A 14,416-nucleotide genomic window follows, 5' to 3' on the forward strand; every position below is an offset into this window, starting at 1 on the left:
TCGAACTTGTGTTCCTTTTTTCATAAAACATAATGATCATTCTATTGGCGTGCACCACTATTTGAAAAATTGTTTAAATTAGTGTTTTAGCACATTGAATTTTTTCAATGACCCACAATTGAAACGAAAATCCAAAGTCTTTCACTTCAATTTTCAAACACACTTGTTTCAGTAGCAATAATGAACGAGCGTGTTGCAGTGTGAGTTATGAAGCATCTCAGCAGTCCCGTCGCATGGGAAACGATTTGCTACAGCTTTCGTGTGTCATGTTTTCCTTTCGAAATTTCACGTCCCTGGTTACGAATCTCTAGCTTCCGCTTGAGAATTATAGCTATATAATCGTCTTAGTGGGCCCTAAAAAGCTCCGCTTACTTCAAATCTCCAGTTGCAAATGGGGGTGTGTCCTTTTTTTCTCCAAAAGGATTTGAGTATTTCAAACATGTTTGCATTTGTTGTAGTTTGCTATTGGATATTATCATGGCGTGAAATTACTCCATAGTTTTTTCCGAAAGGGTGCGTGCGTTGTATAAAGAAGGAATGAGTTTCAGATTCATCTGGTTTCCTCGTTCTTTCTGAAATGCTTGAATATTGAATGTTGCATGACAAGCTACCTCCAATGAGCTATAGGCTCTCTTTACGCTTATGCGTTTTACAATGTCCTTTTCAGGGCACTGATTAAACCCGTTGTGGTATGGGCTATGAGCTCTCGTTGCGCTTATGCGTTCATTCCCTCTTCTAGGGCACCCCTTCCTATTTCATCACCTTTCCCTTTCCTAATCCCATTCCATCCCTTGTCCCATTCCTTCAGGTAAATGATGAAATAGGCTTATATGTATGGCGATGGCACAAATGTCCCAAATGGAGGATAACGTGCCTCTGGAGCCGGCCTTCTGATACCTGATAAGGTTAATGAGCTCAATTTTTACAACCAATCGTGTTCCTACCAATACTTCAGTCATTGCTACGAGAAGGTTCTGATCGAAATGTTGGATTTCGGTTTCGACCAAGTTTACGTAGTAGGAGATTTCAATATTATCGTTGCAGCATCTCTCGTCTCAAGAACCCTAGCAGCACTACGGCGAATCAATGAGTCATTCAACTTATCTGTTCTACCTAAGGGCGCTGCTAGAATAACATATACATCTTCGTTTACTATCGACCTTCTCATCACCGACTGTCCCCAAATAATTAAAAAAAAATCGAAAACGGTCCCCACAACTATATCTGACCACAAACTAGTTTTTCTCCTGGCAGACATCATAGTCCGGACTCGAGCAGAAGAGAATAACAACAGCATAACAAAATGCGTTATTTTGGTAAAATAACTGCATAATGGAATTAGTTATTTTTATGTTATTAACATAACATATTGAGTTATAAACTTGTCTGTCATAAGCGGCAAAATAACAAGTCACATAGCAAAAAATGTTCCTGGAAAATCAATTTAATAACATGTTTTGTTAGTGTCAATAACAACCTAATAACAGTGAATTTGGGAAATATTTCAATAACAAATTTTGATATTAAAGAGTTATTGATAACATCTCGAAAGCAAAATTAGTTATGATATCAAGCAATCGCACATGCCGTTGAATAGGATGCTAAAGTGGAGGCGATATGCGTACACTTTACCCATGGTAAAATTAAAGCATGTACGCATATGGCCTCCACATTAGCATCTTTTTCTACATCATATATGACTTCGTGTTGACTCAGAATGCTAGACATATTTAGACCAGAATGTGAGAATGGCGGAACAATCATTGCGAACTTTGGTTTCTCTCTTCCGGCATAGGCGTATGGTAATCTTTTACCACAAATAGGTAGAACCGACATCATCCTCTGGAACGACAGGGAAAACATGTGAAAATATAAAATATTTCTTAAAAATCCCATTCAAAACCACCTACAACTTTGGATTCAGCTGTCTGTATCAGCTTCGTTCAAACAAGTTTACTCAATAAGTTTGATATTTTTATCATTGAAATTCTCATGTCAAAGGCGGAATCTGGAACGTTCCTTCCAAACCCCACCTTCAATATCGTCTGCTATTGACCAATCCAAATTCCTGTGTGGTAGTGGTTTGTGTTCAGATTTCCCGTGTTAATCTATCTGTAAGAACTTTGTAAATATCTTTTGTTCTCACGTGTATGGATAGGCTTGCATTAGGTTTCGTGAGACTTTTTTTGGACAACTCAATGTTCTCGTTTTGATGTATGTAGGGTGCTGCGCCCCTTAGCAGTGGCTGATATTTTGGGAACTTTTCAGCTACAACTCAGTCAATTTCAAACCTCGCGGCGCCCAGCAGGGACTTGGTTTTGTGCACATTACAGCACCTCCATGTCCCGTAATATACCACACCTCTTATCAAATGTGATGCCGTAAGCATAACTCGCGAAGTACTGTAAATAACGTTGTTGAATGACGTAGGATTTATTTCAAAACTTGTTTTAGTTTTGATAGCAATAGCATAAAGTATTTGTACACTCTCAATAATACAATAATAATCAAACTTGTTCCACAACAAAATGTAATATTGAAATGTTATTTAATGGCTGTATACCAATAGCTTGGTCATAACAAAATAAGATTGTCCAACAAAACATGTTATGGAAACGTAATGCCTTGATAATACAAAAATAACAAAACGAGATATAAAAACAGGTTTTGTAATTTCGTAGTTATTAATTTGATATTTCCCTCTGCTCGGGGAGTCCACCCCCACAAGTAGTACGTCTAAGATATTTCCGGAACATCGATACGTTAAGGTTACAAGGCGACTTTCAAGCGATTGGCTGGCAACAGTACGGCGGCTCAACAAATATCAACGTGAAAACCGAACTGCTGACTTCCGAGCTAGAAAACCCACTGCAAGTACACTCTCCCGAGAAAACCATCTTTGTTAGAGACAAACGTACCCCGTGGATCACGTCGGTGGTCAAACAAGCGATAGAGCTGCGAGACCTCTCCTTCAAGCTGTATTCGCGCAACCGAAACAGAACAAGAGGTGATGTACAATGGCAGAAGTTTACCAGAAAACGCGACAGATGAAGCTCACTAATCTTTGAGGCCAAATAAGGATACGCCGAGCTTAATTTTGACCACAACCTTCCTGCTAAAAAGGTGTGATGGAATCACTGAAGAGAGGGCATCCACAACTTGACGAAGCAGTGTTCTCCCTCTCATGAAGTTGACGTAGACGAGCTTAACATATTTTTCTCGGATGGACACCGCCAGCTTCAACGTAGTAGTCAAAACAGTACATCATCGGACAGCAGTTGGAGCTATGGAGTTAAATTTTCGTAACACGAACACTGAAGAAGTAGGTATGCTGGTAGATTTTTGAGATTCAGTCGAATGCTGCTGGTTCCGACAACATTCCAATATCTTTAATCAGAACTTAGAACGGAGTCGACAAAACGATTAGTTCTACGAGGAGTGCAGAGCGGTTCTGAAGGAGAAGGACGCAGCGCGGGCGATATTGCTGCAGCCCGACAGAATGTGGAGCTAGACAGAAACGGAAACAGCAGACCCGTATTTTCCGGGAGAAAAAGCGCCGCCTGGAAGAAGCGGAGTGCGAGGAAATGAAACTGCTGTGCCGTTCACAAGAAACAGGTAAGTTCTACCAGAAACTCAACGCATCCCGCAAAGGCTACGTGCCACAAGCCGAAATCTGCAGGGATAAGGATGGGAGCCTCCTGACGGACAAACGTGCTATCCCAGATCATCTTCCGTCGTCTTTCACCTAAAGTAAATGAGTTCATAGGAAATTATCAAGCCGAATTCATCGACGGCCGGTCGACAACGGGCCAGATCTTCACCGTACGGCAAATCCTCCAGAAATGCCGTGAATACCAGGTCCCAACACACTACCTGTTCATCGACTTCAAGGCGGCATACGACAGAATCGACAGACAAACAGTATCGACAGAGAACAGAGCTATGGAAACTCATAGACGAGAACTGCTTTCCCGGAAAGCTTACCAGACCGATAAGAGCAACGATGGACGGTGTGCAGAATAGCGTAAGGATTTTGTATGAACTATCCAGTTCATTCGAATCTCGACGGGGACTACGAAAAGGTGATGGACTTTCCTGCCTACTTTTCAACATCGCCCTGGAAGGAGTTATGCGACGAGCCGGGCTCAACAGCAGATATACGATCTTCACGAAATCCGGCCAATTTGTCTGTTTTGCGGATGATATGGATATTATTGCTAGAGCATTTGGAATGGTGGCAGAACTGTGCACCTGCCTGAAACGTGAAGCAGTAAAGGTCGGACTGGTGGTGAATGCGGCTAAGACAAAGTACATGCTGTCGGTTGAAGATAATCACCGTGGACCTTTACTATTATTTTGACCAGCCAAGCTGTTCGGTCTGGATCAGCATGTTGCGTCTGATAATGGCTGAAGCGTAGTAAGCCGAAACGCGTTACGCACAAGAAATACATGCGAGTTTCATTACAATTCACTGATAAAAGCCAATCAAACCAAATAATAGTAAAGTACATGCTGGTAGGTGGGACTGAGCGAGACAGGACAAACCTTGGCAGCAATGTTACGATAGACAGAGATATTTTCGCGGTGATAGAAGATTTCGTCTACCTGAATTCCTTGCTAACGGCTGACAATAACATGAGCCATGAAATACGAAGGCGCATCTTCAGTGGAAGTCGTGCCTAGTACGGGCTCCAGAACAAGCAGTGGTCAAAAAAGATTCACCCCGCACCAAATGTACCATGTAGAAGACGCTAATAAGACCGGTGGTTCTCTACGGACACGAGACATTGACGATGCTCGAAGAGGACCTGCAAGTACTCGCAGTTTTCGAGCAACGCGTGCTAAGGACGATATTCGGCGGCGTGCAGGAGAACGGTGTGTGGCGAAGAATAATGAACCACGAGCTCGCTGCACTCTATGGTGAACCCAACATCCTGAAAGTGGATAAAGTTGGACGATACAGTGGGCAATAATGCCGGACAACAACCCTGCAAAGTTGGTGTTTGTTTACTATCCGGTTGGAACAAAAATACGTGGAGCGCAAAGAGCACGATGGGCGGGCCAGGTGGAGCGTGATCTGACGAGCGTTGGGCGTGACCGACGTTGGAGAGCTGTAGCTGCATATCGAGTATTATGGCGACAAATTGTTGATCCACTGTTATCATGAATTTGATGTTGAACTAAATAAACGAATAATCAGAATGATGTGTCCCTTCATCCTTCCGTTGCTTTGTCATCTCTCCAACACAATTATCGAAGTTCACACCTTTCCGTCTCTGTGGAAAACCATCTGATCTGATAACATTGTACACATCAGGGGAAGACAAGTGGGATTCCGTTACATCCCCGATTTCCCGAATCGTACTTGAACTACAGAAAAAATGTCGAGCCGTACAACAGCTAGTTGAGTTGGCTCCCCTTCCCCATCCAGGAGCTTGAGTCCAACGGGTAGTCTAAGTATTAGTCAGGACCCGAGCCTCCGTGGGAAAGCCAACACCTTAAGGCGGTAGCAGGAATTAATCCTTGGAACAGTTTTATCACGGGGCTGGACGTTTTTCTTTTGATGGGGCGTATTGCCTCGTTTGTTTTGATAAGGTAAATTTTGGAGCGTTTTATAAAAACGTTTCAAAGCTTCCATAGACGTCTATCCAAAGGCAAAGTTCTCATGCAACACTTCACTGACTCTAGGAACAACGATTTGCAGTGGACAATAGATGGAATAAGACACCAATTTCATATATATTGCCATTTCTGCTTAAGGGGGGCATATTATACCTGTTTACCCTACAAATACACCCCCTTCTCGAAGTCATCCCTAACGGGTGTACCGCGTAGATAAGGAAGAAGAGAAGAAGAGGTTTTAGTGTCGACCCCACATAACCCGAGGAATACCTCTTGGGTATTTTTTTTTTTTTTTTTTTATTTGGAAGGCTCGGGCGCCACTTGGGCATAACAGAGCCGAAATCATCTTTATATTTTTTTTTATGTTGATTTTACATGTTGTTTTTAAATTTATACTGACTTAATACTAGGTTAGTTTTGGGAGCCGAAGTACTCGCGGCTGTTTCGAGGTTAGGGATAACAAATATATAAAGTTGGAAAGGAGGGATTTAAGGGACTTATACTAAATTACTTGCTATCTTATACTAAAAACCTTGATGGGACCGACTGTCCTGATCTGTAACGGGACTAAACAGAAAGAGCTTTATCGGGAGACAACGACAAGAAGAGGACAAACGGAAAGGGGGGCAACGAAAGACAGGGAGCGAACAACAAAACCAAATTTCGGGCAACGAAAACAAGGAACGTACGAGATCAAATTCTGACATCAACACGTTTCAAAAACTGGTAAATAAGATCCATGTACTCCAAATCAAGACCTGCCAACACTTCTCTAACGGGTTTCTGTTGTTTTCCTCGGACCCGGAGAGTTTCATACAGCTCAGATCTGACTTCACGATGCTCATCGCATCCCCACACGACATGTTCGATATCCTGGTAAGCCACGCCGCAGACACAGAGATTGCTTTCCGAGAGCCCAATACGGAAGGTATGTGCGTTTAACAAATAGTGGTTGGACATCAGCCGACACATTACCCGAATGAAATCGCGGCCCAAATCCAACCCTTTGAACCATGGCTTCTTCGATACCTGCGGAATGATGGAGTGCAACCATCTACCCATCTCTCCATCTCTCCATTTGTGTTGCCAGCTGATCAAGGTCTCCTGACGGGCTAATGCAAAAAATTCGTCGAAGGCAATTTGACGCTCGTAAATATCGCCTTCGCTAGCGCCCACCTTAGCCAGAGAGTCCGTTTTCTCATTACCCGGAATTGAGCAATGTGAAGGGACCCAAGCTATGGTGATGGTGTATGAGCGTTTGGACAAAGCACTCAAGACTTGGCGAATTCCATTCAGGAAGTACGCTGAGTGCTTCATCAGTTTCATTGACCGAACAGCCTCCAGAGAACTTAGACTGTCGGTAAAAATGAAGTAGTGCTCAGGTGGGAGAGTGCGAATGTACTCTAAGGTGTAATATATAGCCGCTAGCTCAGCAATGTATACCGAGCATGGCTTTTGAAGCATGAAGGTGGCGCTATGAAATTCATTGTAGACACCGAAACCAGTCGAATCATCGGTTTTCGAACCATCTGTGAAGAACTGTCTGTCCCCGCTAACATGCCCGAACTTACTTGCAAAAATTTGTGGAATACACACGGAACGAAAAGATTCTGGTATTCCGGTGATCTCATCCTTCATGGACAGATCAAAATCCACAGAGGCACTGTCGAAGTCTGAGAAGTTGTCACGATTGGTGTTAACCGGAGATGGGCTTACCTCCAACGTCATGTACCAGTAGTACACACTCATAAAACGAGTTTGAGGGTTCTGTTCAAGCAGCTTTTCGAAGTTTTCAATGACCAATGGATTCACAACCTCGCATCGGATGAGGAACCGGAACGACAACTCTGCAAAGCGGTCTGTCAGAGGCTGTACACCAGCGAGTACCTCTAAACTCATAGTGTGAGTTGAGTTCATGCAACCTAACGCGATCCGAAGGCAACGGTACTGAACCCGTTGAATCTTCAGCAAGTGTGTTTTCGCCGCGGATTGAAAACAGAAGCTACCGTATTCTAAAACCGACAGAATGGTTGTTTGGTACAGCTTGATCAGATCTTCCGGGTGAGCTCCCCACCATGTTCCGGTAATAGTTCGCATAAAATTGATTCGCTTTTGGCATTTTTGTAACAGATACACAATGTGCTTCCCCCAGGTGCATTTAGAGTCAAACCAGAGACCGAGATATTGAGAAGACATGCTATGAGTGATTGTCTTACCCATCAGAACGAGCGGAAACTTAGCCGGTTTGTGTTTTTTAGAAAAGACAACCATCTCAGTTTTCTCCGGAGAGAATTCGATACCCAGCTTGAGAGCCCAAGTAGACAAATTGTCCAAAGTATCCTGTAGTGGTCCTTGCAGATCAACTGCTATTGATCCCGTTACAGAAACAACACAGTCATCCGCAAGCTGTCTTAACGTGCAATTTTCCATGAGACAATCATCTATGTCTCTGACATAAAAATTGTAAAGAAGGGGGCTTAGACATGAACCCTGGGGGAGGCCCATGTAGCTAATTCGTGAAACTGTCAAGTCACCATGAGCGAAACTCATCTGCTTCTCAAACAGCAAATTATACAAAAAGTTGTTTAAAATTGGTGAAAGGCCACTTTCGTGGAGTTTGTCGGAAAGAACATCGACACAAACTGAATCAAAAGCCCCCTTAATATCCAAAAATACTGAGCCCATTTGCTGTTTTTGAGCAAAGGCAAGCTGAATTTCTGAAGAAAGTAACGCAAAACAGTCGTTCGTTCCTTTGCCTCTGCGGAAACCAAATTGTGTATCTGACAACATGCCATTCGATTCAACCCATTTGTCCAGTCGAAAGAGAATCATCTTCTCCAACAACTTCCGTAGGCAAGACAACATCGCGATTGGACGGTACGAGTTATGATCCGACGCGGGCTTCCCTGGTTTTTGAATAGCTATCACTCTCACTTGCCTCCAATCATCCGGAACGATGTTGTTATCCAGGAACTGAATGAACAAGTTCAACAAGCGCCTCTTAGCGACGTCAGGGAGGTTTTTAAGCAAGTTGAACTTGATTCGATCCATCCCTGGAGCAGAATTGTTACATGAAAGGAGAGCAAGTGAGAATTCCACCATCGAGAACGGCCTATCCATGTCATCCCTATCTTCGGAAACGTTACGAATTATTCGCTCCACGGGTACGGAATCTGGACAAACTTTTTTTGCGAACTTGAGAATCCACCGGGGAGAGCTTTCCCGATCCTCGTTAACCGACGACGCGTTACGCATTCTTCTCCCGACGTTCCAAAGAGTTCTCATCGAAGTCTCGCGCGACAAGCCCTCGACGAAGCGACGCCAATAACCGCTTTTCTTCGCCTTGATCAAGTTCTTAAACTTGCGTTCAAGGGAAGCGTACCGCTCAAAGTTTTCGACCGTACCGCGTTTACGAAACTCTTTAAACGCCGCGGATTTCTCGCGATAGATTTCTGTACACTCACTGTCCCACCATGGATTGGGAGGTTTCCTACGAACCGACGGACCTGGTACTGGCCGACGTTGTGCCTGAAGCGCGCTACTGATGATCAGTTCTGAGAGAAACTGATACTCTTCCCGCGGTGGAAGGACTTCTACCAATTGCTCACCGTCGATGATTGCTTCCGCGTACTTCCCCCAGTCAATGTGTTTCGTGAGGTCATAGGTGATGTCAATAGATGGAGGCTGCTGTGGGCCATTGGAAATTGAAACAACGATCGGCAGATGATCACTACCATGGGGATCCTGGATAACCCTCCATGTGCACTCCAGCGATAGTGAGCTCGAACAGATTGAGAGGTCTAATCGGCTGTCTCTAGGACTGCCATCTTTAGCTGGAGGTGCCACTCGCGTAACTTCCCCAGTGTTCAAAATTGTCATGTTGAAGTCGTCGCAGAGGTCATATATCAAGGATGAACGGCTGTCATCGTACAGTTCCCCCCAGCCTGTACCATGGGAGTTAAAATCTCCCATCAGCAGCCGTGGCTCAGGCATAACCGAGCAGATGTGGGCGAGATCTCTGCGAGATATCGCAGTTCTCGGTGGAAGATAAATGGAGGCGAAACTTAGGCTTCTCCCCCGGATAGTCACTGCACATGCGACGGCTTCAATGCCTGTCATCGGGTGTAAATCGACTCTATAAAATGAGTGCTGCTTTTTGATCCCTAAAAGCACCCCTCCATACGAGTCGGATCGATCAAGGCGGATGATATTGAAATCGGTAAAAGGTAGGGTCACATCAGGTGTCAGCCATGTTTCGGAGAGCGCAAAAACATCGCATTGTAAATTGCTAAGTAAAAATTTAAAAACGTCTAATTTCGGTACTATACTACGACAGTTCCAGTGTAGAACAGAAATCATATCTTCGACCTCGGTGGTTAAATTAGCCATCGAAAGATACGATTGTCGCAAGAAGAGGCATTTTAGAAGCCAGCTGCTTCAAAAGAGGGGACACACAAGGAAGAAGTCGTTTAATAATGTTCTTCACTGAGTCGGGAGCATTGAAGAAGTTGAGAATGATGTCTACGATGCCAGACAGCGTAAACATCGGAGCACCAAGGGGTTGTTCCTGGTTCTCTGAATGCTGCCCCTCTGGCTGAGAAGTCGAAAAAATTGGAACATCTGGGATTTTTGATGTTCCTGGGAGCGAAGGAAAGTCCCGTTCATCTTGGATTTTGAATCCAGGAGGTGAACGTTTGGTGCCTTTCTTAACACTCCTAGAATTTGTCACGGTGGGTTGGGGGTCACTGCTAGGCAGATTCCGAGGTTTTTTGGTTGGTCTCTGGAGCCTCATCCGTTTCCTCGTTTCACCTTTGAACACAAAGGGAACCCCGTCTCCAACCTCAGAGTCAGAGCCCTGATCATCGAGAGACAAAGACGAGTAGATGTTGCGTGATTCAACGACCGGAGCAGCTTTCTTCAGCATCTCGGCGTAGCTTCGCCTTGAACGCTGCTGCAACGACCGTTTTTGATGTTGTTTTTGCTGTATGTACTTCGGGCAGACATTGAGATCATGTGGACGGTCACTGCCACAATAAACACACTTTGGCGGCGTTTTACACGCACCGTCCACATGTCTCTCCCCGCATGTTGCACAGCGAGGTTTGTTGCCGCAGTACTGGGCAGTGTGGCCCAGCTGCTTGCAATTGGTGCAGTTCATAACCTTTGGTACATACAGCCGCACAGGTAGCCGAAGTTTGCCAATCACCAGCAGGTCTGGTAATGCTGATCCGGAGAAGGTCACACAAAACTCATCCGATGGTGTGTAAACCTTTTTCTCGCCCTCCTGGCAGACCGAATGCAGTTGCCGGCAGTCCAGTATCTGGACAGGAGGAAGAGAAGGGTTCTTGAAGCGACCACAGCCTTGCATGATCGTTTCGCAGGTCAAAGATCCTTCGGCGACCTTCCCCGAGATCTCGACCTGATGGCTTGGAATGTAAACGAAATATTCAAGTGTGAAGAGCTCATAGGCCACAATCTCATTAGCCTGCTTTCGGTCACCAACCGAAACCCGAAGCTTTCCTGTACCAACCATGTCAATGGCGATAACAGAAGAAAACCGCTTTGTCAAGTCCTTGCTAATCTGAACGGTGTTCAAACGTTTGCCTTTGGGTCGGAAGAAAACAACATATGGCCCGCCAAAGTCGGGAGGGTAGGCCTTGAGGCGGGGGGACGTCGAAACAGATTTACTGTTGGTGTCCATTGCAGAAGCGTCAGGGTGAAGGGAGACAAAGGGATTCGCATTTACATCGCCTTGTTGGCTCGAGCAATCCGATGCCAATAATGTAGCTTCGTTGATGCGGTACGACGTACCCCCGCCATCTTCATCATCGCCCATTGTGGTAGCTAACTACCACCACGGGGCACTCAAAAACTAACACTATCACGGGGACGAGGAATAATCGAAAAACAAGGGACAAAATTAACGCTACAGGAAAAGTGAGAAAAAACTGCTTATGTACCAAATTAAATCTAATCAAAGAGTCAGAGGAGAGGGGGGAACAACGAGGGGTGACTTTATGTACTTATCTTTGTGCACTCTGTTTAGTCACAGGCTCGACGACGACAGGTCCAAGCGATCGGATCGCCCGCACTGGGAGGAAGCGAGCTGCTGCTGAGCGCCGTCGTTGGTGTGCGGCGGTTGAACGCTCTCTGCTCTTCTCTCGGTGGGCTGCTGCTGTCGCCGACGATGAGCTTGGGTACTCACTGGAAGAAGCCGATCACGGCCGCGCGAGCGGCGCGGTGTGCGGGAGGTGCTGCACTGCTGTGCTCGATAATCGGTCAATGCGCCACGTGATATAAAGAAAACGTGAACTTTACTCAAACCAAACGAACTTTTGCGGCAAAAATAGTGGCCTAGCCAACCGCACGCGTCCCACTTGGGATAATTACTTAATAAACTTGATCACTCGGAAACACTAGCACGAAAATAGCCACCGAACTGGAAAGTACAAACCGGACGAACGAAAAGTTGCGACTGTCTCGAACGAACGCTCGCCAAAGAGTGTCCTCTTGGGTATTTGTTAAATCAAATTTCCACTTTCTATTATAAAAAAAGAACAGGACTGCCTAACTTTTCCGCATGTCTTCGACATTTCCAAAATATACACTCCCGTTCAAAAGTTTGGGGTCACCCCCTCAAAAACATGTCATTTTTTAGGCCCATATCTCCGCTAATTTGCGTCCGATTTCAAAACCCTAGGTTTCATTCAAAAGATAATAAGTCAAAGAAACTTTGAACATGATTTAAAAAAAATTCAAAAAATTTTGTATGTAAACTTAACCCAAAGTTGCCAAATTTTCTAAAAAATGAATATAAACTTACGGCAGTGTCGCTGGAAGTTGGGTCGACCAAATTTTAAGATGAGAGCGGTAATATGACCCATTTTCTATTAGATTTCAACTGCTTTTTACAGAACTTAGCTAAAAATCCTAGAAAAAAAGTTATTAAGTAAATTAATCCTTGATGTCATCGACCAAAAGTTTGGGGTCACCCCTCAAAATGCTGTATCGGCCAAAAGTTTGGGGTCGCTATCGTAAAACATGGAAAAGTTATTTGTTGATATCTTCGTCATCTATATATAGATAGATAATCGTGAGTATGTATGTAGGATGTATGCAGAATCTGAGCTAAATCCATCAATAAACAAAAAAGTTGTTCATACACCAATCGGACACATCTCATATAGAACTGGATGGGGGCTACTCTGGACATTTTTAACTTTGTCAAAACTGCATTTAAAATTCCAGGGTTATTTAGAAAACTACATTGTATCAATACTGTAGTATACTATATCATGCATGATTTCAATAAATATATGCGTTTTTAGATGGCTCTCTGCTATCTTTGGTATTATGAGCAGCATGATATGTTGTAATATAGACAGCCTTAAAAAAGGGACCATCAATCCTTTATTCAGGTGAAACGGTCATTTATAATGTATAACGATAAATATAAATATTCGATTGTATATGCTACGTTGATACATCTTGAATGAATTGATCAACTCTTTGAAATTTATGAACTGCAGAAACAATGCATACAGAGCAAATGTTCTGATGCGTTATATACACTTTTTTTGGTTTATTCGATATTTTTTCGCGTCCCGGGAAGCAATAAAGGGTCTGTTTGATAAACAATTCCAACCAAATGAAGGGAAAAATATTGCTTCATAATAGTCCCAAAGACATCAAACAGATTTGAATCATATTTTGAATTAAAAAAATCCATATTCAAGAGTGTCCAAAGTAGCCCCAAAGCAAGGATCGGTATATTCGCCTCACTCCATTCATATTCACTCCTCTTTGCTGAAGCGAATCGAGAAAGATGCAGCAAACGAATAGTCATGATCAAACATGCAACCCCATCACCAGTGGGAAGCGATGCGCAAATTGGTCGGCATGGATATTCGTTGCCATTCGTCGCAGTTTGGATCGCACGCGAATGAATGAATGGCGAATGGTGAAGAATGCTGGTGAGCGGTCGAAGCGGCTATTATCATAACTAGAAGAGAATTTTTGCATGTAATGCATACATTTTTAGTGTATTGTTGTTGAAATGCTAGATTAGCAAAGAAAATAAGAAACATTTTTTGGAAACATCAAAAATTCGTATGCACAATATCACTCACGAATCGCATCACCGCTCGATCGCTTGCGATGCGAATGTGGACGAATGAGTAATTTCCAAGTGTGGCTTCCCACCGTTCGCCGGAGTTTGCTGTCGTCGCTGACAAGCAAGCACGCAAACTAAAGCGACAACCATTCGCTGCTGACTGTCTTCGCATGTGGAAGAAGATAAAAAGTCGAAATCAGGAACCCTGCCCCAAAGTAGCATTTCAAAAGTAACCCCGCACGACGGTACAAAATCTAACAAATACTTGTGTCTCCACATTACAAATACGATTTTAATACATTCTTCCGAAAATGCCCAACATTACCTGAGGAAAAGATGTCTGTGGAAATGATCCATTCTGGGGCATGAAATTCTGGGAATGGTTCATTGTGGGGCATTGTTCTCTGGAGAATAGTTTTTGGAGGAATGTTATTAAACCGACAAGTACTCCCAGGGTGCACTTTTGTTTTGCGTTCGGCTGCATGAGTAGTTAAGGCTCAAATGAGAACCGCATATTACCCATAACTTAAAAAGTTCTTTTCTCCAGAATGTCGAAAAAGCGGAAAAAAACAGCGTGTCCGATTGCCGTAATTGACTAAATAAACAATTGAACATTTTTTCTTGGCGTTACGTCCTCATTGGGACAAAGCCTGCTTCTCAGCTTAGTGTTCTATGAGCATT

General features: G+C 43.9%; 1 protein-coding gene across 1 annotated transcript in view; it reads right to left on the reverse strand.

Moving 5' to 3' along the window:
* Window positions 1-14,416, reverse strand: part of LOC109411792 (GPI ethanolamine phosphate transferase 1-like) — a 206,913-nt gene that overhangs the window by 68,165 nt on the left and 124,332 nt on the right. The window lies entirely within an intron of this gene.

Source organism: Aedes albopictus, chromosome 2, assembly GCF_035046485.1.
Source record: "Aedes albopictus strain Foshan chromosome 2, AalbF5, whole genome shotgun sequence".
Taxonomy (NCBI): Eukaryota; Metazoa; Arthropoda; class Insecta; order Diptera; family Culicidae; genus Aedes; species Aedes albopictus.